Genomic DNA, 25,994 nt, shown 5'->3' with positions numbered 1-25,994 from the left:
AGTTTCCAGATTTTTTAAGAGAAAGTTTTATTTTGGTACATAACATATATAAAGAAAATAATGTAATTAGATTAGTAAAAAAATTAAAAAGAAAACAATTCTTGCAGGCCACTGAGAGTTAGTAACTTATAAATTTAACTCAGTTAATAGATTTTGTGAACTTCCTTAAAATCACGCTGTTTAGTCTCAACACTGCTTTATATTTCAAGGAAGTCATGAAAGGTGATACCATCTCTAGTGGTCAATATCTATGTTTACTTATTCTTATTCCTCAGCTTGAAGTCCAGAAGAGCAAGACTGCTTAAATAAATTCAGTAAGACTGAATGGAAGGGTTTGGATGGAGGGAAAAGACTAGGAGAGTGTCCTTAAACCAGAATCTGTACCAACCTCTAAAAATTCCCTCTGGCAAAAATCATGAGCAACGTTCTGACTTAGAAATGCAGATAGAGCCTCAAGCAAGGATTCCTATTACGAAACTAATCCCAGGTTTGAAGACCTGCCTGTCAGATGAAAGTTTAATGAAAATCTTCATGGGCAAAATGATGACCTAAAAGTGGGAAAAATGAAAATCAAGTCTTGAGCAAGTAGCAAAATAAAATGAATAGTTTCCCCATTTTTTGAGCTGTCCACTTTACATTTGGAGGTATCAGTTACTGTTGGCATTTTTGTATTGGTTACCAGCTCTGCACTTTTGTATAGCCGTGGTAGACAATCCTCTCATGGATTTTGTTCATTTTCCCTTATTTATATGGTTGAGACAGATCAGGAATGGACATTTTTATCTGCTTCTGTTATCCTTCATTTTATATGCTTCTGTTAACCTAAAGTCTAGTAGAGAAAGTACTGAACTTGTTCCTGCTTATAGCATATATTTACCACTTTAAGGCATATTTATGCCATTTCTGAGCTCAAGATGATGTGGTAAGGAGATCTGAACACCAAATGGCACTAGTTAAGGTAAGAATGAAAGATGTCTCTGAGATACTAAAGGGTTTTAGGCACAATTGTAGAGCAACTATGTCAGGTTGTATCTTTTGCTTGTCATTTGTATTTTGTTAAATTCTTTTATCCCCTTTTCTGCCCCTCTGCTTCTTACCATGGCCAGAAAGCCCTACAAGTCCCTTGGTTAAAACGTTCCCATTTTCTACTGAAAAGTTATCATTATTCTTCAGACTTTTCAGTTACTGTTTATCCAAAAATTGAAACCTATTACAGAAATACTTTTCATTCCATTTTAAAGGCTATTTCATTATTATTGGTATCAAGTACAATTAAGCATATTTAAAAATCACAAAGACCAAGCATATCAATATCTTCAACAATATCTACTTTTACTGTTCTCACATGTGGAAGTCTTGAGGTAAATCATCCAACTGTTTTTATGCCAATTCTTCTGTGTGACATTTCCAGAAACTCAAGTAATCTTATCCTAGGAGTGTTATTATCCCAAAGTCTTAAAGTCCAAACTAATTGCTTTGACTCCAGGCATCACACATTCAAGGAGAAAGGAGTAAAGAAGAAGAGGCAAAGAACACACATCATCATTCTGAAGTAGATTCCCTGAGGAAGATTCCCATCTGCTTGCATCCCTTAGTCGTACATTATATAGAACTGCAAGTGGGTTGGAAATCAGGGCCCAAAAAAAATTAAGAATTCTATTACTATAATAAGTGGGAAAGTAGATACTGAAGACAACAACATTCTCTGACATCTTCTACTAGAAATTAAATTTGTGAGCTCCAAAGCTGTTGGCTGCACAGCTTCCAGGTGTCCACTCCTCTGGTGAGACAGAGCCAGGAGATGCTCTCCTCTGCTCCTTGCCTGGGTGGGCAAGTTTGGCTCTAGGGCAGGCAGAAATCCTGATAGGGTCCCACTGAGATCCCCAGTCAGAATGCTACAGCTGAGTGGACTGGCTGCTTGGGAATACTGCTCAGGCACTGCAGAAAGCCTTCTTGGAATCTGACATGTTATTACTTTGGGACCATTGCACAGCTGCTCCTGACTTGGCCACATAAAGGCTTAGATTGTCCCAGTCACTGAACTGAAGAGAACCAACACTATTAGCATATCTCTCACCATCATGAAGTCAAGGTATTTCAATGAAGAGTATCAGGAGGACATCTACAAATCCGAGACTGTCATGTGCAAGTTCTGAGGAATGGTGGAATAACCAAATATATCTGGGTGACCTTTGGAGACAGCTGAGACAGAGTTACAACAGGGAAGTGGCTGACATCCAACTCATAGCCCATCTTCTCCAGGCGTATGGCTCACAGGGTCTTAGTACTCTGGCCAGCTGTGGGACCCAAGGCTCTGAGGTGGGATAGCCAAATTCAGGACATTGGTCCACCAGAGACATCCCAGCCCCTGGTATTATCAATCGGCAAGATCTCTCCCAGAGATCTCCATCTCAATGCTAAGATGCAGTTCCATTCAATGACCAGCAAGCTCCAGTGCTGGACACCCCATGCTAAACAAATAGCAAGAAAGTAAAACAACCCCACCCATTAGACTAGAGGCTGCCTAAAATCATACTAAGTTCCCAGACATCGCAAAACACACCACCAGATGTTGTCTTGCCCACCAGAAAGACAAGATTCAGCTTCATCCACCAGAACACAGGCACTAGTCCCCTCCACCAGGAAGCCTACACAACCCACTGAACCAACCTTAGCCACTGGGGGCAGACACCAAAAACAACAAGAACTATGAACCTGCAGCCTGAGAAAAGGAGACCCCAAACACAGTATGTTAAACAAAATGAGAAGACACAGAAATACACAGCAGATGAAGGAGAAAGGTAAAAACCCACCAGACCAAACAAATGAAGAGGAAATATGCAGTCTACCTGAAAAAGAATTCAGAGTAATGATAGTAAAGATGATGCAAAATCTTGGAAATAGAAAGGAGAATATACAAGAAACGTTTCACAAGGACCTAGAAAAACTAAAGAGCAATCAAACAATGATGAACAACACATTAAATGAAATTAAAAATTCTCTAGAAGGAATCAATAGCAGAATAACTGAGGCAGAAGAACGGATAAGTGACCTGGAAGATAAAATAGTGGAAAAAACTACCACAGAGCAGAATAAAGAATGAAAAGAATTCAGGACAGTCTCAAAGACTTTTGTGACAACATTAAATGCACCAACATTTGAATTATAGGGTCCCCAGAAGAAGAGAAAAAGAAAGGGACTGAGAAAATATTTGAAGAGATTATAGTTGAAAACTCCCCTAATATGAGAAAGGAAATAGTCAATCAAGTCCAGGAAGTGCAGAGAGTCCCATACAGGATAAATCCAAGGAGATACATGCCAAGACACATATTAATCAACTATCAAAAATTAAATACAAAGAAAAAATATTTAAAACAGCAAGGGAAAAGTAACAAATAACATACAAGGGAATTCCCATAAGGTTAACACCTGATCTTTCAGCAAAAACTCTGCAATCCAGAAGCATGTGGCAGGACATATTTAAAGTGCTGAAACAGAAAAACCTACAATCAAGATTAGGATTAATCACCCCACTTTCACCAAGGGACAGATCATCCAAAATGAAAATAAATAAGGAAACACAAGCTTTAAATGACATATTAAAGAAGATAGACTTAATCGATATTTATAGGACATTCCATCCAAAGACAACAGATTTCATTTTCTTATTAAGTGCTGCTGCGACATTCTCCAGGATAGATCATAGCTTGGGTCACAAATCAAGTCTTGGTAAGTTTAAGAAAATTGAAATCATATCAAGTATCTTTCCAACCACAATGCTATGAGACTAGATATCAATTCCAGGAAAAAAAAAACTGTAAAAAAATACAAACACATGGAGGCTAAACAATACACTACTAAATAACCAAGAGATCACTGAAGAAATCAAAGAGGAAATCAAAAAGTACCTAGAAACAAATGACAATGAAAACACGATGATCCAAAACCTATGGGATGCAGAAAAAGCAGTTCTAAGAGGGAAGTTTATAGCAATACAATCCTACCTCAAGAAACAAGAAACATCTCAAATAAACAACCTAACCTTACACCTAAAGCAATTAGAGAAAGAACAAAAAAACCCCAAACTTAGCAGAAAGAAATAAATCATAAAGATCAGATCAGAAATAAATGAAAAAGAAATGGAGGAAACAATAGCAAAGATCAATAAAATTAAAAGTTGGTTCTTTGAGAAGATAATCAAAATTGACAAACCATTAGCCAGACTCATCAAGAATAAAAGGGAAAAGACTCAAATCAATAGAATTAGAAATGAAAAAGGAGACATAACAACTGACACTGCAGAAATACAAAGGATCATGAGAGATTACTATAAGCAACTATATGCCAATAAAATGGACAACCTGGAAGAAATGGACAAATTCTTAGAAAAGCACAACCCTCCAAGATTGAACCAGGAAGAAAGAAAAAAACACAAACAGAAAAATCACAAGCACTGAAATTGAAACTGAGATTAAAAATCTTCTAACAAACAAAAGCCCAGAAACAGATGGCATCACAGGTGAATTCTATCAAACATTTAGAGAAGAACTAACACCTATCCTTCTCAAACTCTTCCAAAATATATCTGAGGGAGGAACACTCCCAAACTCATTCTACGAGGCCACCATCACCCTGATATCAAAACCAGACAAAGATGTCACAAAGAAAGAAAACTACAGGCCAATATCCCTGAAGAACATAGATGCAAAAATTCTCAACAAAATACTAGCAAAAAGAATCCTACAGGACATTAAAAGGATCATACACCATGATCAAGTGGGGTTTATCCCAGGAATGCAAGGATTCTTCAATATACACAAATCAGGGCTTCCTTGGTGGTGCAGTGGTTGAGAGTCCACCTGCCAATGCAGGGGACACGGGTTCGTGCCTAGTCCGGGAAGATCCCACATGCCGCGGAGCGGCTAGGCCCGTGAGCCATGGCCGCTGAGCCTGCACGTCCGGAGCCTGTGCTCCACAATGGGAGACGCCGCAACAGTGAGAGGTCCGTGTACCGCAAAAAAAAAATATAGATAGATAGATAGATAGATAGAGATATAGACAGATATAGATATACGCAAATCAGTCAATGTGATACGCCACATTAAGAAATTGAAGGAGAAAAACCATATGATCATCTCAAGAGATGCAGAAAAAGCTTTTGACAAAATTCAACACCCATTTATGATGTAAACCCTCCAGAAAGTAGGCATAGAGAGAACTTTCCTCAACATAATAAAGGCCATATATGACAAACCCACAGCCAACATCGTTCTCAATGGTGAAAAACTGAAACCATTTCCTCTAAGATCAGGAACAAGACAAGGTTGCCCACTCTCACCACTATTATGCAACATAGTTTTGGAAGTTTTAGCCACAGAAGTCAGAGAAGAACAAGAAATAAAAGGAATCCAAATTGGAAAAGAAGTAAAGCTGTCACTTTGCAGATGACATGACACTATACATAGAGAGTCCTAAAGTGCCACCAAAATATACTAGAGTTAATCAGTGAATTTGGTAAAGTAGCATGATACAAAATTAATGCACAGAAATCTCTTGCATTCTTATACACTAATGATGAAAAATCTGAAAAAGAACTTAAGGAAACACTCCAATTTACCACTGCAACAACAAAAAAATAAAATACCTAGGAATAAACCTACCTGAGGAGACAAAAGACCTGTATGCAGAAAACTATAAGACACTGATGAAAGAAATTAAAGATGATACAAGAAAGATGACTATACTACCAAAACAATCTACAGATTCAAGGCAATCCCTATCACACTACCACCCACATTATTCACAGAAATAGAACAAAAAATTTCACAATTTATATGGAAAAACAAAAGACCTTGAATAGCCAAAGCAATCTTGAGATAGAAAAACAGAGCTGGAGGAATCAGGCTCCCTGACTTCAGACTATACTACAAAGCTACAGTAATCAAGACAGTATGGTACTGGCACAAAAACAGAAATATAGATCAATGGAACAGGATAGAAAGCCCAGAGATAAACCCACACACATATGGTCACCTTATTTTTGATAAAGGAGGCAAGATTATACAATGGAGAAAAGACAGCCTCTTCAATAAGTGGTGCTGGGAAAACTGGACAACTACATGTAAAAGAATGAAATTAGAACACTCCCTAACACCATACACAAAAATAAACTCAAAATGGTTTAAAGATCTAAATGTAAGGCCAGACACTATAAATCTCTTTGAGTAAAACATAGGCACAACACTCTATGACATGAATCACAGCAAGATCCTTTTTGACCCACCTCCTAGAGGAAGGGAAATAAAAACAAAAACAAATAAATCAGACCTAATGAAACTTAAAAGCTTTTTACAGCAAAGGTAACCATAAACAGGATGAAAAGACAACCCTCAGAATGGTAGAAAATATTTGCAAATGAAGTAACTGACAAAAGATTAATCTCCAAAATATACAAGAAACTCATGCAGCTCAATATCAAACAACCCAATTCAAAAATGGGCAGAGGACCTAATTAGACATTTCTCCAAAGAAGATATACAGATTGCCAACAAACACATGAAAGGATGCTCAACGTCACTAATCATTAGAGAAATGCAAATCAAAACTACAATGAGGTATCACCTCACAGCAGTCAGAATGGCCATCATCAAAAAGTCTACAAACAATAAATGCTGGAGAGGGTGTGGAGAAAAGGGAATCCCCTTGTACTGTTGGCAGCTATGTTAATTGATAGAGCCACTATGGAAAACAGTTTGGAGGTTCCTTAAAAAACTACAAATAGAACTACCACATGACCCAGCAATCCCACTACTGGGCATATACCCTGAGAAAACCTTAATTCAAAAGTGTCATGTACCACCATGTTCATTGCAGCACTATCTACAGTAGCCAGGACATGGAAGCAACCTAAGTGTCCATGGACAAATGAATGGATAAAGAAGATATGGTGGGCTTCCCTGATGGCGCAGTGGTTGAGAGTCCTCCTGCCAATGTAGGGGACATGGGTTCTTGCCCCAGTCCGGGAGGATCCCACATGCCGTGGAGCGGCTGGGCCTGTGAGTGTTGGCTGCTAAGCCTGAGGGTCTGGAGCCTGTGCTCCGCCATGGGAGAGGCCACAACAGTGAAAGGCCCACGAACCACACACACAAAAAAAGAATATATGGCACATATATACAATGGAATATTACTCAGCCATAAAAAGAAACAGAATTGAGTTATTTGTAGTGAGGTGGATGGACCTAGAGTCTGTTATACAGAGTGATGTAAGTCAGAAAGAGAAAAACAAATACTGTATGCTAACACATATGTATGGAATCTAAAAATAGAAAAAAAGATGGAAGAACCTAGGGGCAGGACAGCAATAAACATGCAGACGGGTAGAGTGGACTTGAGGACAAGGGGAGGGCTAAGTGTGGGCTGGGACAATGTGAGAGAGTGGCATGGACATATATACACTACCAAATGTAGAATGGGAAGCAGCTGGTGGCTGCTGGTGGGGAGCAGCTGCATAGTACAGGGAGATCAGCTCGGTGCTTTGTGACCACCTATAAGAGTGGGATAGGGAAGGTGGGAGGGAGACGCAAGAGGGAGGGGTTATGGGAATAGTGTATACGTATGGATGATTCACTTTGTTATATAGCAGAAGCTAACGCACCACTGTAGAGCAATTATACTCCAATAAAGATGTTGAAAAAAAAAAGAAATTAAATTTATTAAATCTACGAAACTTGCAAGTAGCAGATAATACATGCTTTGGCTTCTGACTTTACTTTTAACTAGACCTGTTTTAAAAAATAAAACAACTAATCAATCTGAGCTTTAGAATACTTAACAGTAAAATGGGGAAAATAATGACATCATTCTCAGAAGATTTTGTGAGAATTGATCATATATAAAAGGAATAGGATAAAGTCCCATACATAATATGTATTTAATACGTGTTATCCTCCATTTCTTATAACTTATTTCCTTGTAAGCTAGCTTGCAAATCATACAGAAGATTTATAGGACCATCACTGTCCAACAGAAAAATCAAATGAGCCACAAATGTGAGTATAATTCAGTATATATCTTCTAGTATCCACATTAAAAAAAAAAGGATCAGATGAAATTAGTTTAATACCATATTTTATTTAAACTTATATGGTTAAAATGTTATTTCAGTATAAAATATAAAGTCATTAAGATAATTGTCATTCCTTTTTTATGTACTATATTTTCAAAATTGCTATGCATTTTACACATATATCCCATCTCAATTTGGACTAGCCACATTTTGAGTTTCAATTGTCACATATGGCTAGTGACTACTATATTGGACAGTGCAATCTATACGCTTTTACTCAAAGCAAAAAAAATGCTGATGCACATGACTAATTTTTTTAGACATACTGAATATTTACAAGGCAATATCTAAAATACTCCAAATTTAAAAAAAAAGCTTTCTGATTATATATACAATAGAGAAACAAAATGCTCTTTTATGAGTTAGAACAGGCAAAAAAGGAATAATGGGTATACATTTGAAGATGAAAAGATTTTTGTACAGGAAATGGACAGCAAACTTTTAAAACACTGAATGTAGTGATGTGCATTTGTTTATCTTCCATATATTGAATTACCAACTGAGATATCCTTAATTTATTTAGCATATGTCAGCTTTCATATTCAAATATAGATGCAAACTTGTTTGACTTCATTAATAATAAGAAACAAAGCAATGAGATTTTAATGTTCCTCAATAAAACTTTAATTATTAGCAGCAAGTTTCTCATCTCAACATTAAGGCTGCATAGTGATGATTTTTTGTTAATATTATAAGTGAATATGTAAACAAGGTCACAGAATCAATGGTACTGAACATAATCCAATTGTACTACTGAATAGGAAGAGTTGAATCAACACTTGATTTTGCCACTGTTAACAGAATCCATGTGTTTGAATCACTGTACTTCTTCTTAATGAAAGGAGATAAATAGATTGAATGTAGGCAATTAAAATGCAGACAGTGGGCTTCCCTGGTGTCACAGTGGTTAAGAATCTGCCTGGCAATGCAGGGAATACCAGTTCGAGCCCTGGTCTGGGAAAATCCCGCATGCCACGGAGCAGCTAAGCCCATGCGCCACAACTACTGAGCCTACGCTCTAGAGCCCGCCAGCCACCACTACGGAAGGCCGCATGCCTGGAGCCCGTGCTCCGCAACAAGAGAAACCACCATAATGAGAAGCCCGTGCACCGCAACAAAGAGTAGCCCTGCTCGCCGCAACTAGAGAAAGCCCGCGCACAGCAAAAAAGACCCAACGCAGTCAAAAATAATAAAGTAATTAACTAATTTTTTTAAAAAAAGAATGGATACCTAAAACACCTAAAATTTGAAAATTAAATAAATAAAATTTAAAAAAAATAAAATGAAGTCAGGTAACTAATGGATCACTGTGGCAGTAATTAAACAAAATTGACCAACTCTATACATGTACTTTTATTGATCAATTTAATACTTTTATACCAAAGTTCTTTGATTTTATGATTTAAATATATCAGGAATTCACAGTGAGATTATTTTAGAACCAAAGGGTTTTTTTCTCCTGTCTGAAATCCCTCATTTTGTGTATGAAAAAAACTAAGTCTCAAGGAATGTGAGTTAATTCATGTCTAGATAACTAGTTTGTGTCAGAGGTACTACAATTAAGTCCTAAAACTAAATAAAAAATGTATATGAATGTCAAGGATTGTAACTTTCAAGAAATATATAAAAGAGAAATTTTCCTCCCAAGTTACAATTGTGCTCTAGGATATGTTCCACAATCCTGCTTTTTATCCTGCTCACTCCTGCTCAACCCCTTAAAATGCACACTTGTACTGATAGTTTTCAGTCTCCTTAGGGCATTCACAAGAAACCACTGCAATTAGTGAAGTCAGAGGCAGCACTTTTATTCTAGAAATTTAAATTCGCTATATTGCCTTAAAACAATGGAAATTTATTCTCTCACATCTCTGGAGTCCAGCAGCCCAAAGTCAAGGTGTTAGCAGGGCCATACTCCATCTGAAGACACTAGCAAAGAATCCTTCCTAACCTCCTCCAGTTCCTGGTAGTTGCTCAGCTTGTGGCAACGTAACTCCAATCCCTGCCTCTGCCTTCACATGGCTTTTTCCCTGTGTGTCCTTTTCTGTTCCTTATAATATAAGGATATTCTCACTGGATTTAGGATCTACTCTTATCCAGTGTGACTCCATCTCAATATTTACCTTAATTACATCTGCAGTTAATTACATTCACAGATAACAGGGATTATGATTTAGACATATTTTTTTGAGGAGGGGGCACTATTCAATATAATAAAGTACTCAGAAAGTTACGTTCATACAACATATTTTTGCAAAACAAACAATGCCATATCTATCACAGTGATGTGAATGTGGCTGCTGTTTGAATAAGGTTATTATATTCCACTGTCATGTCTCATAATCCATTTGTGTTCTGGCCACTTTTAAGACTTTGAATATGGCATTAATCCATCTGGTATGTGGTATGTGTTCTGATTTATGACCTTGACTGGGATGTTTGTAGAGGGAACAACTTCAGGGATTTCAACCTGACTTTTGGTAATTCTAGTTTTACAATGAGCTCCGAAGCCAGATTTTCAACAAATCTGCTCTCTGCCTGCAGGAAATAAGGATTAAATACTGGAATAAAGATCTTTTGGCCTTCATACTGTGACCCGAATGAATAATTGGCTGATTTGAGCATGTCCTACTCTCCTTCCTTGGGTTATCTTCCTTCCCAACAACCAACAAACTCCAGATCCTTAGGATTTTCATGCCCATCACATCTCTCAAATGCTGGTGATGCCATATAAACTACCACTTCCTCCTCTACCTACATCTCATCCCAGGTCACCACATATGAGACTCTAGCATGTCAGGGGGTATCATTCCCCTACATACTCTCTTCAAAGGGAGTTTTCTTTCCCATTTGTCTCACAAGTGTTCCAATTTTAGTCTCCTATTCACAGAATTTGCTTCCTAAAGCCACTTGTATAATCAAATATCCACCAGAAGCAGACATGTAACAGGATTTCAGTGCACTAAGTTCATCTGAGATGTAGAGGAAAACCTTGTAGGAAAGCTGGGGAGTCATTCAGGGTAGGAGGGGCAGCCAATAAAAGGTCCACTATCAAGGGATGATTAGAGTTTAACATACAGGAAACCTGGGAAACAGTAAAACACACATCTCAGCATTAACCCACCCAAGAGAAAAGGAGCCTAAGATCTTTACACACTCCTCCCAGCCACTGATTGAGGATAATGTCTTGGGCTTGCTTACCATTAGGGCTGTGTGCCCTTTCAATGTCTTCAGGGAAAGAAACAAATCTGGCCAAGAGATGCAGATGCGGGAATTAGAAGTAAGATACAGCTCACTGAAGGGATGTGAGCATGGAAATGAAGCATCTGCTACACTTACAATGTAAACTTTTCATCCATGTCCCCAAAGTTTGCTCTCCATTTATGCTCACACTGTCCACAAAGACATTACAAGCTTTATTTTGTCATGGTTTTTAAATTGCGATTTTCTCTACTAAGGTGGGAGCCAGGTCAGAACTACGTTTTAAGTTATTTGCATCAGTCTCAGTAACTGACAGAGTACTTGGCACAGAGTAGGCTCTCAAAAATACTAATTAAAAATTAACGTTAAATCAAACAACGCAGTCTCGTGATCATTTGAATGGGTGATATTTTCTACCTACCCATTATTATCTATTTATTCACACAAAGCTGGAAATCATATTTCCTATTGACACTTCAAAAATGAGAATTTATAAGGGAAAGTTTTAGATTTTTGTTTAATATCTGGCTTATTTTGGGAGGAGTAAGTATTCCTCCATTGATCTAGCTATTAAGAAATTACAGCTAACAAACTAGTAGAACCTTTGGTATGGAAGTGGTTTGAGAAAGCTAAACATAATTTGGGTAAGTGTGGATTGTGACACCAAAACAAAAGTGATCTACACAACACAAAGACTCTTTCTCATACTTCACACACACACACACACACACACACACACACACATATATGTGACACCAACTGTATCTAAAACTAAATTCTTAGAGAGAGGAGAAAAAAATATTTCTGTACCTTATCATTTTTTAGGTGACTGTACCATGTTATACATCTTCCCATGCTCTGGTACCTTTACTGCCATAAGCCAGGAATTAAATAAAATTCTTACTTATTTAAATTCAGATGTGATAGTTATAATAGTTCAATACATTTGAATATTATAATGTATAATGTCTAGGCATACTTAATGCTCCTTAACATTTAAAGCTCATTGTATTCCTCTCTCCTGACTCTCTTCTTAGAAAAGAGATTGAGATCTTCCACAAAGTTTAAAGCTGATATATGTTAATTTGGTGTGTATGTTTTAATATTAACATTTGCAGAGTGAGTCAATAAGAAAGTTTAAAGAAAATAAAAACTACTATTAAAATAGATTCCCTGCACTGAGCACAAAGACCAGCTCATAGAAGATGTCTACTAATTATTGGTTGAATGAATTGCTCTAGATTTCTACTCAAATTTTTCTTGTAGCACAATTATAGAAAATATCTGTGAAACCACAAACATCCTGACATTACAGAGCAAAGCAGAAAAGATCTTCTGGGATATATTTTTAAATCTGAACAGTAATAATGATCATTTTATTTTTAGGCCTTCATAGCTGCATTGATAAAAGATAAAAGTGTATAAAACATACAACTGGAGGACGAGGGGAAGATGGCAGAAGAGTAAGACGCTGAGATCAACTTCCTCCCCACAGATACACCAGAAATACATCTACATGTGGAATAACTCCTACAGAACACCTACTGAGTGCTGGCAGAAGGCCTCAGACCTACCAAAAGGCAAGAAAGTCCCCACGTACCTGGGTAGGGCAAAAGAAAAAAAATAAATAAACAGAGACAAAAGGATAGGGACGGGACCTGCACCAGTGGGAGGGAGCTGTGAAGGAGGAAAGTTTTCCACACACTAGGAAGCCCCTTTGCAGGCGGAGACTGCAGGTGGCAGAGGGAGTAAGCTTCGGGGCCGCGGGGGAGAGCACAACAACAGGCGTGCGGAGGGCAAAGCGGAGAGATTCCCGCACAGAGGATTGGTGCCGACGGGCACTCACCAACCCGAGAAGCTTGTCTGCTCACCCGTCAGGGCGGGTGGGGCTGGGAGTTGAGGCTTGGGCTTCAGTCGAAGCGCCAGGAGAGGACTGGTGGTGTCGGCGTGAACACAGCCTGCAGGGGGTTAGTGCGCCACGGCTAGCCGGGAGGGAGTCCGGGGAAAAGTCTGAACCTGCCGAAGAGGCAAGAGACTTTTTCTTACCTCTTTGTTTCCTGGTGCGCGAGGACCGGGGATTAAGAGTGCTGCTTAAAGGAGCTCCAGAGACAGGCGCGAGCCGCGGCTAAAAGCGCGGACCCTAGAGACGGGCATGGGATGCTAAGGCTGCTGCTGCTGCCACCAAGAAGCCTGTGTGCGAGCACAGGTCACTATCCACAACCCCCTTCGGGGGAGCCTGTGCAGCCTGCCACTGCCAGGGTCCCGAGATCCAGGGACAAATTCCCCGGGAGAACGCACGGTGCGCCTCAGGCTGGTGCAACGTCACTGGCCTCTGCCGCTGCAGGCTCTCCCCGCACTCCATGCCCCTCCCTCCCCCCGGCCTGAGTGAGCCAGAGCCCCCGAATCAGTGGCTCCTTTAACCCTGTCCTGTATGAGCGAAGAACAGACGCCCTCCGGCAACCTACACGCAGAGGCGGGGCCAAATCCAAAACTGCCGGCAACTGTTGAGAACAAAGAAAAGAAAGGGAAATCCCTCCCAGCAGCCTCAGAAGCAGCGGATTAAAGCTCCACAATCAACTTGATGTATGTACCCTGCATCTGTGGAATACATAAACAGACAACGAATCATCCCAAATTGAGGAGGTAGACTTTGAGAGCAAGATTTATGATTTTTTCCTCTTTTCCTCTTTTTGTGAGTGTGTATGTGTATACTTCTGTGTGAGATTTGGTCTGTATAGCTTTGCTTCCACCATTTGTCCTAGGGTTCTATCCATCCGTTTTTGTTTTTTGTTTTTTTTTAAATTTATTTTTCTTAATAATTATTTTCTATTTTAATAACTTTATTTTATTTTATCTTCTTTCCTTCTTTCTTTCCTTCCTTCCCTCCTTCTTTCCTTCCTTCCTTCCGCCCTCCCTCCCTTCTTCCTTCCTTCCTTCCTTCCTTTCTTTCTTTCTTTCTTTCTTTCTTTCTTTCTTTTTCTTTCTACATTTTCTCCCTTTTATTCTGAGCTGTGTGGATGAAAGGCTCTTGGTGCTGCATCCAGGAGTCAGTGCTGTGCCTCTGAGGTGGGAGAGCCAACTTCAGGGCACTGGTCCACAAGAGACCTCCCAGCTCCACATAATATCAAATGGCGAAAATCACCGAGAGATCTCCATCTCAACACCAGCACCCAGCTTCACTCAACGCCAGCAAGCTACAGTTCTGGACACCCTATACCAAACAACTAGCAAGATAGGATCACAACACCACCCAGTAGCAGAGAGGCTGCCTAAAATCATAATAAGTCCACAGACAACCCAAAGCATACCACCAGACGTGGACCTGCCCACCAGAAAGACAAGATCCAGCCTCATCCACCAGAACAGAGGCACTAGTCCCCTCCACCAGGAAGCCTACACAACCCACTGAACAAACCTTAGGCACTGGGGACAGACACCAAAAACAATGGGAACTACGAAGCTGCACCCTGCAAAAAGGAGACCCCCAAACACAGTAACATAAGCAAAATGAGAAGACAGAAAAACACACAGCAGATGCAGGAGCAAGATAAAAACCCACCAGACCTAACAAATGAAGAGGAAATAGGCAGTCTACCTGACAAAGAATTCAGAATAATGATAGTAAAGATGATCCAAAATCTTGGAAATAGAATAGACAAAATGCAAGAAATATTTAACAAGGACCTAGAAAAACTAATGATGAAACAAGCAATGATGAACAACACAATAAATGAAATTAAAAATACTCCAGATGGGATCAATAGCAGAATAATTGAGGCAGAAGAACGGATAAGTGACCTGGAAGATAAAATAGTTGAAATAACTACTGCAGAGCACAATAAAAAAAAAAGAATGAAAAGAACTGAGGACAGTCTCAGAGACCTCTGGGACAACATTAAACACACCAACATTTGAATGATACAGGTTCCAGAAGAAGAAGAGTAAAAGAAAGGGACTGAGAAAATATTTGAAAAGATTATAGTTGAAAACTTCCCTAATATGGGAAAGGAAATTCTTAATCAAGTCCAGGAAGCACACAGAGTCCCATACAGGAAAAATCCAAGGAGAAATACACCAACATACATATTAATCAAACTGTCAAAAATTAAATACAAATAAAACATATTAAAAGCAGCAAGGGAAAAACAACAAATAACACACAAGGGAATGCCCATAAGGTTAACAGCTGATCTTTCAGCAGAAACTCTTCAAGCAAGAAGGGACTGGCAGGACATATTTAAAGTGATGAAGGAGAAAAACCTGCAACCAAGATTACTCTACCCAGCAAGGATCTCATTCAGATTTGATGGAGAAATTAAAACCTTTACAGACAAGCAAAAGCTGAGAGAGTTCAGCACCACCAAACCAGCTTTACAACAACTGTTAAAGGAACTTCTCTAGGCAAGAAACACAAGAGAAGGAAAAGACCTACAATAACAAACCCAAAACAATTAAGAAAATGGGAAAAGGAACATACATATCGATAATTACCTTAAATGTAAATGGGCTAAATGATCCCACCAAACGACACAGAATGGCTGAATAGATACAAAAACAAGACCCATATATATGCTGTCTACAAGAGACCCACTTCAGACCTAGAGACACATACAGACTGAAAGTAAGTGGATGGAAAAAGATATTCCATGCAAATGGAAACCAAAAGAAAGCTGGAGTAGCAATTCTCATATCAGAAAAAATAGACTTTAAAATAAAGACTATTAGAAGACAAATAGGAGGACACTTTGACCAAGGATTCAAACCAAGAAGAAGATATAACAATTGTAAATATTTATCCTCCCAACATAGGAGCACCTCAATACATAAGGCAAATACTAACAGCCATAAAAGGGGAAATAGACAGTAACACATTCATAGTAGGGGACTTTAACACCCCACTTTCACCAATGGACACATCATCCAAAATGAAAATAAATAAGGAAACACAAGCTAAAAATGATACATTAAATAAGATGGACTTGATATTTATAGGACATTCCATCCCCAAACAACAGAATACACATTTTTCTCAAGTGCTCATGGAACATTCTCCAGGATGTATCATATCTTGGGTCACAAATCAAGCCTTGGTAAGTTTAAGAGAATTGAAATTGTATCAAGTATCTTTTCCGACCACAACACTATGAGACTAGATATCAATTACAGGAAAAGATCTGTAAAAAATGCAAACACATGGAGGCTAAACAATACACTACTTAATAACGAAGTGATCATTGAATAAATCAAAGAGGAAATCAAAAAACACCTAGAAACAAATGACAATGGAGACACGTCGACCCAAAACCTATGGGATGCAGCAAAAGCAGTTCTAAGAGGGAAGTTTATAGCAATACAATCCTGCCTTAAGAAACAGGAAACATCTCGAATAAACAACCTCAGCTTGCACCTAAAGCAATTAGAGAAAGAAGAACAAAAATACCCCAAAGTTAGCAGAAGGAAAGAAATCATAAAACTCAGATCACAAATAAATGAAAAAGAAATGAAGGAAATGATAACAAAGATCAATAAAACTAAAAGCGGGTTCTTTGAAAAGATAAACAAAATTGATAAAGCATTAGCCAGACTCATAAAGAAAAAAAAGGAGAAGACTCAAATCAATAGAATTAGAAAGGAAAAAGGAGAAGTAACAACTGACACTGCAGAAATAAAAAAGATCATGAGAGATTACTACAAGGAAGTCTATGCCAATAAAATGGACAACCTGGAAGAAATGGACAAATTCTTAGAAATGCACAACATGCCAAGACTGAATCAGGAAGAAATAGAAAACATGAATAGACCAATCACAAGCACTGAAATTGAAACTGTGATTAAAAATCTACCAACAAGCAAAAGCCCAGGACCAGATGGCTTCACAGGCGAATTCTATTAAACATTTAGAGAAGAGCTTACACCTATCCTCCTCAAACTCTTCCAATATATAGCAGAGGGAGAAACACTGCCAAACTCTTTCTATGAGGCCACCATCACCTTGATACCAAAACCAGACAAGGATGTCAGAAAGAAGGAAAACCTCAGGCCAATATCACTGATGAATATAGATGCAAAAATCCTCAACAAAATACTAGCAAACAGAATCCAACAGCACATTAAAAGGATCATATACCATGGTCAAGTGGGTTTTATTCCAGGAATGCAAGGATTCTTCAATATACGCAAATCAATCAATGTGATACACCATATCAACAAAGAAGGAGAAAAAACATATTATCATCTCAATAGATGCAGAGAAAGCTTTCGACAAAATTCAACACCCATTTATGATAAAATCCCTCCATGAAGTAGGCATAGAGGGAACTTTAATCAACATAATAAAGGCCATATATGACAAACCCACAGCCAACATCATCCTCAATGGTGAAAAACTGAAAGCATTTCCACTATGATCAGGAACAAGACAAGGTTGCCCACTCTCACCACTCTTGTTCAACACAGTTTTGGAAGTTTTAGCCACAGCAATCAGAGAAGAAAAGGAAATAAAGGGAATCCAAATCAGAAAAGAAGAAGTAAAGCTGTCACTGTTTGCAGATGATACTATACATAGAGAATCTTAAAGATGCTACCAAAAAACTACTAGAGCTAATCAATGAATTTGAAAAAGTAGCAGGATACAAAATTAATGCACAGAAATCTCTGGCATTCCTATACACTAATGATGAAAAATCTGAAAGTGGAATCAAAAATCTCTCCCATTGCAACAAAAATAATAAAATATCTAGGAATTAACCTACCTAAGGAGACAAAAGACCTGTATGCAGAATATTATAAGACACTGATGAAAGAAATTAAAGATGATACAAATAGATGGAGAGATATACCATGTTCTTGGATTGGAAGAATCAACATTGTGAAAATGACTCTACTACCCAAAGCAATCTACAGATTCAATGCAATCCCTATCAAACTACCACTGGCATTTTTCACAGAACTAGAACAAAAAATTACACAATTTGTATGGAAACACAAAAGACCCCGAATAGCTAAAGCAATCCTGAGAACGAAAAATGGAGCTGGACGAATCAGGCTCCCTGACTTCAGACTATACTATAAAGCTACAGTAATCAAGACAGTATGGGACTGGCACAAAAAGAGAAATATAGATCAATGGAACAGGATAGAAATCCCAGAGATAAACACACACACATGTGGTCACCTTATCTTTGATAAAGGAGGTAGGAATGTACAGTGGAGAAAGGACAGCCTCTTCAGTAAGTGGTGCTGGCAAAACTGGACAGGTACATGTAAAATTATGAGATTAGATCACTCCCTAACACCATACACAAAAATAAGCTCAAAATGGATTAAAGACCTAAATGTAACACCAGACACTATAAATCTCTTAGAGGAAAACATAGGCAGAACACTCTATGACATAAATCACAGCAAGATCCTTTTTGACCCACCACCTAGAGAAATGGAAATAAAAACAAAAATAACAAATGGGACCTAATGAAACTTCAAAGCTTTTGCACAGCAAAGGAAACCATAAACAAGACCAAAAGACAGCCCTCACAATGGGAGAAAATATTTGCAAATGAAGCAACTGACAAAGGATTAATCTCCAAAATTTATATGCAGCTCATGCTGCTCAATAACATAAAATCAAGAAACCCAATCCAAAAATGGGCAGAAGACCTCAATAGACCTTTCTCCAAAGAAGATATACAGACTGTCAACAAACACATGAAAGAATGCTCAACGTCATTAATCATTAGAGAAATGCAAATCAAAACTACAATGAAATATCATCTCCCACTAGTCAGAATGGCCATCATCAAAAAATCTACAAACAAGAAATGCTGGAGAGGGTGTGGAGAAAAGGGAACACTCTTACACTGCTGGTGGGAATGTGAATTGGTACAGCCAATATGGAGAACAGTATGGAAGTTCCTTTAAAAACTATAAATAGAACTACCATATGACTCAGCAATCCCACTACTGGGCATGTACCCTGAGAAAACCATAATTCAAAAAGGGTCGTGTACCAAAATGTTCATTTTAGCTCTATTTACAATAGCCCGGAGATGGAAACAACCTAAGTGTCCATCATCGGATGAATGGATAAAGCAGATGTGGCACATATATACAATTGAATATTACTCAGCCATAAAAAGAAATGAAATTGAGCTATTTGTAATGAGGTGGATGGACCTAGAGTCTGTCATACAGAGTGAAGTAAGTCAGAAAGAGAAAGACAAATACCGTATGCTAACACATATACATGGAATTTAAGAAAAAAATGTCATGAAGAACCTGGGGGTAGGACGGGAATGGAGACACGGACCTGCTGGGGAATGGACTTGGGGATATGGGGAGGGGGAGGGGTAAGCTGTGACAGGGCAGGAGGGTGGCATGGACATATATACACTACCAAGCATGGAATGGATAGCTAGTGGGAAGCAGCCGCATAGCACAGGGTGATCAGTTCGGTGCTTTGTGACCACCTAGAGGGTTGGGATGGGGGGGGAGGGAGATGCAAGAGGGAAGAGATATGGGAACATATGTATATGTATAACTGATTCACTTTGTTTTGAAGCAGAAACTGGCACACCATTGTAAAGCAATTATACTCCAATAAAGATGTAAAAAAAAAACCATACAACTATAATAGATATTGTTTATTGGTAAACTAAATATAATAACAGTTTATCTTCGTGATATAAATGTGAAAGATGTTTCTATAGTTATCTAATTGTCAGAAATGTGCAACAAATATATCTGTAGAAGAATAGTACCATACATAGGATCCATTAGGATGTTTCCTTTGATAGATCAATAATTTCCAAGGAATTCATGATGATCTATTGAATAAATTAATGATATAATGTGTTCAGTGTTGCTTGAAATGGTAACAGCTCCCTCACAGATTTAGAGAACAAACTAGTGGTTACCAGTGGGGAAGGAAAGGAGATCGGGCAAGATGGGGTAAGGGATTAAGAGATATGAACTACTGTGTATGTATAAATTAGATAAGCAACAAAAGACATATTGTACAGCACAGGGAAATTTATCCATTATTTTGCAATAACTTTAAATGGAATAAAATCTATAAAAATATTAAATCACTATGCCATACACCTGAAACTAATATACATTATAAATCAACTATACTTCAATATTTTTTTTAAAAAAAAACTATAATAGTTCCAGTCTAAATCACTAAGTGGCTTGAATTAAAAACTGATTTTTAAAAATGACTCACACATTGATCATAGAACTGATATTTGATAGATACAAGCTATTTAGACTCAAAAGAAATTTTACCTGGGGTAATACTAATAGTATGGTTTAATTGTATTGTATCATACTGATTCTAGATTTCTATTATCCTCAGCCAATAAAACCAGTTTGCTCAATCTCCCAAGGAAATACAAATAAAAGGAAAAATAAATAAATGGGACCTAATTAAACTTACAAGCTTTTGTACAGCAAAGGAAACCATAAACAAAACATAAAGACAACGTACAGACTGTGAGAAAATATTTGCAAATGATGCTACCAAGAAGGGATTAATTTCCAAAATATACATATAACTCATACAACTCATCATCAAGAAAACAAACAATCCAATCCAAAAATGGGCAGAAGACCTAAATAGACATCTCTCCAAAGAAGACATACAGATGGCCAATGGGCACATGAAAAGATGCTCAACATCGCTAATTATTAGAGAAACACAAATCAAAACTACAATGAGGTATCACCTCACATAGGTCAGAAAGGCCATCATCAAAAAGTCTACAAATAACAGATGCTGGAGAGGGTGTGGATGAAAGGGAACCCTCCTACATTGTTGGTGGGAATATAAATTGGTGCAGCCACTATGGAGACCATATGGAGGTTTGTCAAAAAACTAAAAATAAGAGTTGCCATATGATCCTGCAATCCAACTCCTGGGCATATATCCAGAGAAAGCTGTAATTCAAAAAGATGCATGCATCTCAATGTTCATTGCAGCCCTATTTACAATAGCCAAGTCATAGAAACAATCTAAATGTCCACCAAAAATGAATGGATAAAAAAGATGTGTTACACATGTACAATGGAATACTACTTGGCCATAAAAAAGAATATAATTATGCCTTTTTGCAGTAACATGGATAGACCTAGATATTATCATAAGTGAAGTAAGTCAGAAAGAGAAAGACAAATACATATGATATCACTTACATGTGGAATCTAAAATATGACACAAATGAACTTATCTACAAAACAGAAACAGACTGACAGACATAGAAAACAGACTTGTGGTTTCCAAGGAGGAGAGGGGATAGGAGAGGGATGGAGTTAGCAGATGCAAACTACTATATGTAGAATGGATAAATAACAACGTCCTTCTGTATAGCACAGGGAACTATATTCAATATTCTGTGATAAACCACAATGGAAAAGAATATGAAAAAGAATGTACATATATGCATAACTGAATCACTTTGTTGTACAGTAGAAATTAACACAACATAGTAAATCAACTAAACTTCAATAAATTAAAAAAGAAGAGTTTGTTGAAGTTAAAATTCCTTGAATCACACAGACCACCTCCTTCAGTATTGCATGTCAATCAGACGGCTTGGGGGAGTAATCGTAATTTCCATTCCACCTCTTCTTGGCTCCGCCATACTGGGACCTCTGACTTCAGGTCAACAGGGGAATAGGACTTGGGGTATGTAGATCTTAAGTTTGTTTACTCAAGTAGCAGAAAAAGGGTAGAGTCAATTTCCTAGGGCTATCATAACAAACTGGGTGGCTTGATATAACAGAATTTTATTTTCTCACAGTTCTGGAAGCCAGAAACTAGAGGTAAGATATCAAGGTGTCAGCAGAGTCAGTTCCTTCTGGAGACTCTAAGGGAAAATGTATTCTATGTCCCTCTATTAGCTTCTGTGGTTTCTGGCAATCCTTGTCATTACTGGCTCACATCTGCATGACTCTAATCACTGCCTCAGTCCTTACGTTGCCTTCTCTTCCATGCGTTCATGTCTTCTCTTCTATCTGAAATCTTCCTTTGCTGGACTCTAATAAGGACAACTGTCATTGGATTTAGGGGCCACCTGTATAATCTAGGATGCTCTCTTCATCTCAAGGTAACATTCAGAGATTCAAATGATTAGAATACGGACATATCTTTTGTAGGGCCACCATTCAACCTATTGTGTTGGCCAAAATAGGAAAAGTTAATGAACCAAGAATTAATACAATATAACTATCTGCAACAACATTTTTCTTACATTGGCCATTGAATTCATAATCATGAAAGCAGGGTTACACAGGTATTTTGAGAAAGGTGAGTTTTAGAAAAAAGTATTCTTTCAGATAGTTTGAAAATGAATATTTGTGTGTAATGTATTGGTGTATTTCTGCATAAGAGTGTGTGTGTGTGTGTGTGTGTGTGTTTTGAGAGAGATGGTTGAAAGAGGAATACTTAATAAACAGCTGACAAAGGCAAAGAGATGGATCCTGTAATAATGAATAGATATGTTCAACTATGGCCTAAAGGAAAAAGTTATTTTCTTTAATTTTATAAATCGAGGGTTAAATTTGTTAGTTTGTGTCTTTAATATTGATTACCATTCAAGGAAGATGATTAAGTCTTTTTTACATTGTGGAAAAAAAAATACTTGAAGAACCAATATAGGTAGTCCAAATATTTTTAAAAGTTAGTTCCTACTTTTAAAGGCATATTTATTATCATAATAAGACTAAGGTGATTACTTAAGGAAGCATTTTTATTTCAATTTATTTTATGAAACAAATACGTGAACATGGTTTAAAAGTCAAATGGATGACAGTTTAAAATGCACATTGGTAGTGTACTTTTAGCTCACTCCCAGAAAGCACACTAAAATGAGGGTAAATACAAAAAGGACTAAATATATTAGGATGAAAAGGAGAGAGAAGGTCAATAGCAGATAAAGAAGACTAGACATAACAACAAAATTTTGGAAAATTGAAAGTAGATGGAAAACTAATAACTGACTTAGAATGCTGGGAACTATTAAAATCTAAAGCTACAGAGTAAGGAGTCAATTAAACTTAAGGTGATCCAAGCTAAAAATCTCCCAGATTGCTCAGAAAATGGAGATAAAGAGCTGAAAATAACTGTTGGTTAAGTTCTTATGAAGAGGAGTTGGTCTTCTAGATACTGTTCCATCCTATTTCAGGGATGTTACTGGATACTCTGAATCAAGTACTGCTCCAAAGGACACTGGGAAGAAGGAAGGGAATTATGTACTGCAAAAAGAGAGTTTAAGTAAAAATCTACCTGACATATTTTTTTCTATATACTCCTTCAGGAGGGTAGACTAGCACTAGACTTATACCCCCAAGGAAGAGATTGAGAAATTCATCTCAGGGAACCTGACAGAGCAAACAGAAAAAAAATGTACGGAAACCCGTATCTGGGGGTCTTACAGTAAAGTCTTTTGTTTTCAAGCCACTCCCACACATAGAAGTTCTAATATGCTTGTGAGTGCCAAAAACTGACAAATATTTGAGAAAAGTACCCAAGCTGGCAGAAAGAAACCAAAACATACAATCATAAAAGTAGACTCAGAAAACAGAAGCAGAGACAGTGTAAGGAACAGAAGTAAATTTAGACATGAAGGAATTTAATATTTTCAGAGGAACGAAAGAAGATATTGCATTCATAAAATAAGAACAGAAGGTCATAAAACAAATAATCATAAAACAAAAAAGAACTCTTAGAAATGAAAAAATGGTGATGGTGGGTATTTATTTAAAAAATAGAAATGTTGAAAATAAAATTGAGAAAAATCTAACAAAAATGGAAACAAATCAACAAAGATGAAAAATATGAAAAATATACGCCCATAAGAAGATTAGTCTAAAGGATCTCACACCAGATTCAGAGTAGCTTCTGAAAAGAGAGAAGATGAAATATGGCATCCTTCTCTTATCAAAGAAATAATTTAAAACATTTTTTTCAGGACCAAAGACTATTAGTTTCCAAATTGAAAGATTCCCCCAAGTGCCCAGAATAATAAATAAAGTACACACACACACACACACACACACACACACACACAGGCCCATCATCCTGAAAAAGAAGAACAGAAAGAACAAAAAAAAGATGCTTAAAGCTTGCATATAAGATAAAAATATCAGGAAGTGGAATGGCATCAGATTTCCTAGCATCAGCAAAAGTAGCTGGAAGACAATGCATGGATGTCTGCAGATTCAGAGAAAAAAATATTTCAAATTTAGTTTCTGTGTGTCCACCACACTATAAGTTAAGGCTGAGTTTACTGTAATATTTGCAGACCAGAAAGGATTCAAAAACCTAAGTTCTATGTACCATTTCCCAGAAAGCCTCTACAGGATATCTTCCATACAAAAGCTGTAGTAAAACAAGAAAAAGAAAAACTACAACACCCAGGAAATGAACAGGCTTTTATACAGGACAGCAATGAAAGGCAATCGCAAGGTGAAGGAAAGGAAGATACTTACATAACACTAGGCAGCAGGCCCAGGAGCAAGTGAGCCACCCAGGATCAGGGGAGGCGAGGGGAAACTTCAAAGAGGTGCAGTGAGGGGGGAGAAGAAAGACATGGCAACAGAAATTGATAGACTTCCTTTTGGGTTGAATGTTTTATGAAAAAGTTTCCTGCTTTGTCAGAGATTTTGTAGACCAATTTCTAATGGGTTTCTTTTTTAATTGAATTTTGTTTAGGTTGGGTTTCTCTAAGACTACAGGTCTTAATATAAATGGAAATACGCAACCAGAGTCATTGTGTTGTGATGACTGGGAAAAAGAAAATGGAATGCTCTGAATCTAGGTTGTGCAGGGGAAACAATGAGAACAATGGCACCTCAGGGCAGGAGTTACCAGTCCTCGTTTGGCAGTAGTAAAGAAGTTTATTAAACAATTTCGAGGTCTCTCCTGGCTCAGACTACATGTACAGTGAGGATGTATCCCCTGGGTTATGGTCATAAAATGCTAGAATACTGAATGTCTTTTCTACTTGGAGAGGCCTTTACTAATGTACTGGAAGAAAAAGACAACTTTAAATCCCGATGGATCAACTAAAAGCAAATAAGGAAAAGCAGAACAATTCTATACTTCTGATAAAGGACATATTTGCTGTCTTTGTTTAGTGGCCAGAAACAATCAATGGTCAGATTATCATGAATCTTCATGAATAATTAAACTTAAATAATCTGTCATCAGTGAATTGATCAGGAATCTATACATTTTCAGAAATTTGGGATGGGGAAGAGGGGAAGTAGGGAAAAATTTAACAGTAGAAACTGAATCTCAGATTCTGGCCAAGAACTGAATATACCCTTCTTAACAGGGCTGATAATGTCTTCCATTATTGGACCCAGCATTTATAAACCATTTACTAACTTCTGTAAACCACAAACTAACACATTCTCTAAGCCACAATATCCTTATAAACTATCATCTGAAAAAACTGCATTTAGATATAATTTAATCAGTAAGTACCCACAGGTATATACTTTAGAACTGATGAAACAGTGTAAATGTATGGTTTTTCCCATTGAATAATTTTTAACATCTTTATTGGAGTATAATTGCTTTACATTGTTGTGTGAAGGAAAATGTTGCATGATATAGTTAAAAGAACAATATCAACTTTTTGGTTTTTACCTGATTAAATCTCAAATG

Source organism: Aethalodelphis obliquidens, unplaced genomic scaffold, assembly GCF_003676395.1.
Source record: "Aethalodelphis obliquidens isolate GAN/ISIS:26980383/991018 unplaced genomic scaffold, ASM367639v1 scaffold10, whole genome shotgun sequence".
Classification (NCBI taxonomy): Eukaryota; Metazoa; Chordata; class Mammalia; order Artiodactyla; family Delphinidae; genus Aethalodelphis; species Aethalodelphis obliquidens.
This window is presented reverse-complemented; position numbering follows the sequence as displayed.